General features: G+C 41.8%; 1 protein-coding gene across 1 annotated transcript in view; it reads right to left on the bottom strand.

Moving 5' to 3' along the window:
* ncoa1 (nuclear receptor coactivator 1) overlaps positions 1-5,670 on the bottom strand; it is a 44,242-nt gene that overhangs the window by 23,638 nt on the left and 14,934 nt on the right. Inside the window, 1 exon segment of the mRNA XM_031861514.1 lies at positions 4,706-4,932. The gene's annotated coding sequence lies outside the window, so the exon portion shown is untranslated.

The raw sequence follows: 5,670 nt of genomic DNA, 5'->3' as shown, positions 1-5,670 counted from the left end.
CCCCCTCCCTCCCTCCCTCTCCCTCCCCCCCTCTCGGACACGCAGCGCACAAAGAGATCGCCCGCCCCAGAGAGGAACGAGAACCCTGCTCCACATCAACGGACACAGCAATTAGCCGAGGTTCTGAGAAACAGAGTTCAGCATTGACTTAAATAAAACCACTGAAACTGTACATCACAGTAAAGAAAACAAACAAAGCGACTTATCAAAATAAGCTTTGCAGGAAACACCGTGCACCACAAAGACCAGTGGGTCCCTGAATGTGTGTTGATGTTCCGGCCTCTGTTCACCCACTGAAGTGTTTTAGTCAATCGCAGCAAGAAATAAAGCAATAATCAGCGAGATTTTTATTAAACCAACGGTTGTTTAGCCAGAGTAAGTGGCAAGAATCACACAATTGATCCAAGATTTAGCTACCCTTGAGTAGCACTTGTTATAATTTATCAATAAAACACAGTTTTTTCTCCGATACCAATAGGATATTTCGTAGGCGTGTTGTTGTGATGAACACAGGTGGAGTATTGGAGCGCAATCACCATGAAGCAACACTGTGTTTGACCAGTGCTCATAATGTCAGCGGGTTCCCGCCCAATATAATACCGCATATTACTCTAGTATGAACATGAAAATATGAATTATTTTAAGAGATATCAAAAAGGGAGCAATTATTTATTATGCATTTTGGACTTCATTGTCAGCGGACAGATTTTTTTTCTCCATGTGTGGAAAGATTTAAATCAAATGAATGTTTTAAAGTAAAATATTGATTAAGATTGTTTGTATTTACAGTGATGCAGCAGTGTGGCTGCCTTCATTTACACTTACAGTCGTCACTTTGTGCGTCTTGGATCGAGCAGCTATCTGATGTCTGTAAATGCATCCAAGAAGCTTGTTAATCTAGATTCATGAGACTCTGCGACTGCGTGTACCTGGCTGAGCTTCCAGCCCGTAGCCCGAGGTCCCCCGATAAGCTTTATTATTTATACCTCTGCTGTTGTATGTGTGACTGTTACAAGCAAAGCTTCATTGATATTTAAAAGGATTCATACCTCAAAATTGTGAAAACCGGTCACGACTATTTAATTGACGCAGCTGCATTAATAGACTGTTGACACCCCTGCTGCATCATATCTTAGTTTCTTGAAGCGTTCTCAGAGAAGTGCTTCAATAAAAGCTATGACGGTAACGGTGAGTAAGGCTAAATATTGTCATGAGTTCAAGGTACTGAAGTGTCGGTTTTCCCTGAACTAACTCATCTGTACAGTGTGATAAAGAGCTGCTGAAAAATAAATAAACAAGGTCGCGAAGCGTCGGGGTTCAAAGGTAAATGTGCCTATGCTTCCAGCTGCATTCATTCACTCCCTGCAGTCTGCGAATAATTTCGGCGTGCTGTGTTTGTTACCATCTGCCTGCAGTCTCTCACACAACCCTGTCACTGCGAGACGCCCTGCTGTTTCCTGGTCTGCGCCATTCGTTTGCTGTCGTCAGCTAATGCTCGCCGCGTTTGGGCTTCACACGAAGTACATAGAAATGCAAAACACAAATGTGTCTTTAATGCGAAGGCGGCAGATGTTTTTCTTTTCAGTGTGAAACCTCGATGGGAAGCGCTGACAATAATAGAAAAACTAAAATTTATGAAGTCGGTCACACCACCAGGTCAGCCTCCTGTCCGCAGTCGTTCATATCGTAATTTTGCAACAAAATCCCACGCTGCTTTATGCACATGTATTCAGGAAAAGGGTGCTCCAAAATTCAGATCTGGCCATTAAATAACCACAAAATGTAGCCTGGAATACTTTTAAAAGCATCCGTTATGCACGGAAACTCTCTCACACCACTCACATCATCGACAGTTATTCAAACCGCTGTCACATGTTATTGTTGTGTATTAATTAAGACGCAGCAGACTCATTTGAAAGTCTGCACGCGAAAAACAATGACAAAGACGAATGCAAACGTGATTAGGGCTGCAACACCTTCACTGGAAATGAATCAGTGACGTCCTATAATGTAAGGCAAGGAAGCAGCAAGTTAGAAATGTGTAAGAGGTCGGACCATGCAAATATTTGGCCTTTCTGCTTGAAAAATAACTTTAAAGACTACAATGATCCATAATATTAAAAGGGAGTCCAAGGTGTCACTTTCAAATGTCTTGTTTTATCCGACCAACTGTCCAAACATATTCAATCTACTGTAATAGAATACCAGGAAAACCAGTGATTATTCACAAATATAAAGCTGAAGCCTCATTTAAAAATGATGAATTAGTAATCGCCTAATTATTTTTATGGCGGCTGACGAATCTTTTCTCTAAACAAAGGCTGTGGTTACACTTGTCAACGGGACGTCTGTCATTCCATCACGCACAGGACGCATTAACTGGGATCTTGCCAGCACTGGGATCTTGCCAGCACTGGGATCCGATCAGCCCGACCACATCCCGAGGCGGCTCGCATCGTGTTAGTTACTGCTGGTGAAAACCCAACATTTCACTTTTTTTGCTGCTTCAGAATAAAAGCTTTTGAATAACTAAATAATGTGGGGGGCTTTTATCGTGAAGAATTTATAGGAAAATGTGTTTATGTGGGATATAGCGGCGCTTTGTTAGCGGCTATTCTTCGATAAAACAAGTCTGCAGGGAGGAAGAGCAAGCAGCAGAAAATAACGGGGGACTTTCACAGAGAAGAATTTATAGGAAATAACATGCGTTTATCCGCTGTTATACAGCCGCTCGTTTGACCACAAAATATATCCAATTACCAACCGATCAGGCAGGACGCATAAAAGTGTCAAGCGTGGACACGCATATACGGACACAGCTGAATTCTGATCTGGCGCTTTGATAACAAAAGATAAGTCATAATCATCTCTTTAATGGGCAACCTCTCACTCTGACAAGGCCTATAAAAGTAGATTTTCATACTGTGACATTAAAAGGAGGTGGACAATGTTAGAAACATTACGGAATGCGATGGAAACTGGGCATGAGTAATGCAGGCATACTCCGATTTGTAAACACTGGTGTTGTCCTTCTCCAATGAAAACCCTGTCAAGTTCCAGCCCATTGTTTCCCACCATCTGTGTACACCCAGATCCAGGATGTTTACCAAAGAGTAAGAGATTACCTTGGACTGCACAAAACTCCACACATTCACACACACTACCCCAGACTCCTTTGTGTATAGAACGTATAGCCAGTGGACTGCTGCCCATAGTCACTTTGCTCATCTGTGATGCAATGGGAGCAGAAATGTGAGATGTAGTATAATATATGAGGAAAATGAGCCTTCGTAAATAATGCAGTACGTATTACCTAAATGTAAAAGTATTTACATTGCTCCATAAAAGGGGAAGTGTCCTTTGTCTGCCTTCTGGGAAGAAAACAAAATGTACTCTCTAGATCCTATCAATAGGAACAAAATACACCCATAAATATATCAGTAAAATTATGAATATGACCGTATAAAGTCATTTGTTTAGACAGGCATGTCTGCCTTCCTCTGTGTGTGTGTGTGTGTGTGTGTGTGTGTCATTGCTCATTTTTCACGGAGCATTTTCAATCTCAAACACGTTCTCTGCCAGACTGATAATTCACACATGAATATTCATCATTTATTGAACTCTTCTGGTCCCTGTGTGATTTAAAGTGTGAGTGTGGGTGTCCTCACTTCAACTCCTGAAACACTACTGGAGGCTGAGTCACACATGCTGGGATGTTCAGAGCCATGCGGCCAGTGTTGGGAGCCTCAAGTCTCAGAGTGCACAGCAGCACAGGGGGATAAAGCAAAGAGGCCAGTGAGAGAGTTATTATCTCTCTTAACTATCAATTTGATCCTGGACTAACTGGCCCTCTCCAAAATTAAATTGATATACCATTAAGACCGTTTCAAATGCAGCCAGTTATGCACTCTGTTTTAAGTACGGAATAAAACAAATAAACCTTGTAACCCACGGTCTGTCTTTTCATGACTATTGATAGTGTCCAAAGTTTTATAATATATCTTTTTATGTAGATCTTAACACAACTACAGTTTGCTCTGCAAATCACATACAGGGACAAAAAAATGGCTGCAGAACAGTAAAACACAAAATGTCAATGAAACGAGTCCCTTCAAATGCAAAACTCGCGCTGCATTTACACCATACACTCGTACAAGCTGCATTTCAGATAAGTCATCGTGGAAATATTTCCAAAGACTGAGGGCAAAACAAATTATTATTTCAAAATAAGTTTATAATACAATATGGAAAAGAGCAGAGGTGTGGTTACTTTCTACCACTTTAAACAGGGAAGATATTAAATTATAGGGATGGATTACAGTCTAGTCTTAACAATTAAAAAATCGAAAGAATCGAGAATAGCAGCAAATATTTGCTGGTCCAAGCCTCTCAAATGTGAAGATTTGCTGCGGTTTTCTATGTTATAAATATGTAAATTAAATATTTTGGGGTTTTTTGATGAGTGATCTTAAAAAACAATACATAAGATTATGTTCACGACTATTTTTCACCTTCACATTATTTGTAGACGAGACGCCTAATCGAAGCAGACGGAATAACAGATCAGAACGATCGTTAGTTGCCGCCCCATTAGCAACATTACAGGACAAGCCTGGAACACATCCAGGCACACACGGTGCACATTAACCAGCTCCTTTTGTCTCGCTTGCCGTACGTCGCTGATACGTACGGCAGTCGTACTTACTTGATCTAGGGCTCCAGTGGGTGAGTCATGTGGTTGGCCTTGTCCAGGGCTCAGAGCAAAGATAAAGGGAGGAAGGGGGGGTGGGGGTGTGGTGAGATCTCAGCGGTGGGCAAACAGCTTGGACTGGAGATGATGGCGCAGAGGTGGTGGTGGGCTTATGGCTCCGAGGTCGCTCCATCACATGGCAACATCTCAGGTGCGGGGAGAAGAAGCCTACTGGCCTCCGGCTAGGAGACGAGAACAGAGAAGAGGGAACAATGTAAGTATGCGATGCAGCAGATTTTTCTTTCGTCGTGAAAGTGGATCATCGCAACAATCGGTTGCCCAGTGCATTCTTCGGTTGTTGCAGATTTTTATACTTTTTGCTCAAAACGGAACACCACGGGCCCTTCTTCCTCCAGTCATGTAGCATTTCTAAAAGCGACCACGATTTATGAACAGACCATGTTTCCAGAGGTGAAACACTTAACTTTAAGTGGTGCTGTACTTCCAGTCGTCAAAGTTCCCTGTAAAAGTTATCGTAAAAAATCTGTCCCTAATCACCGTCTTTACAAATATGAAAAAAAAAAATCGGACAGATCAGATCATGGAGTGTTATGGAGGAGATGTCTAAATCCTAACTTGCTCATAGTGCCGGCTCACCTGAAGCACATTTTTTGTTGTACACCCTCAAACAAGTGATATGGCCAAAACAATAAAATCCCTTGCATGGGGTCAGTTTAAACATTTTTTTTTCCTGCATAATGCAGTAAGACTAAAACATTTTTAGGGAGTGCAATAATGAAGATCTGCACCCCCATCATCTTTACAAATATCCCAAAATATATGCATGCTATCCCACACAGCATTAGACTGTCAGTGCTGGAAGTTTCAACTAACAAGGGCTCGCAGATGTCCACTTTGATAATCAGTTTCAGTACACACACACACACACACACACACACACACACACACACACACACACA

The sequence above is a fragment of the Anarrhichthys ocellatus genome, unplaced genomic scaffold (genome assembly GCF_004355925.1).
Source record: "Anarrhichthys ocellatus isolate YVR2014 unplaced genomic scaffold, GSC_Weel_1.0 scaffold25, whole genome shotgun sequence".
NCBI classification, from domain to species: Eukaryota; Metazoa; Chordata; class Actinopteri; order Perciformes; family Anarhichadidae; genus Anarrhichthys; species Anarrhichthys ocellatus.
Note: the sequence above shows the minus strand (reverse complement) of the source record. Positions and strands in the feature narration are given on the sequence as shown.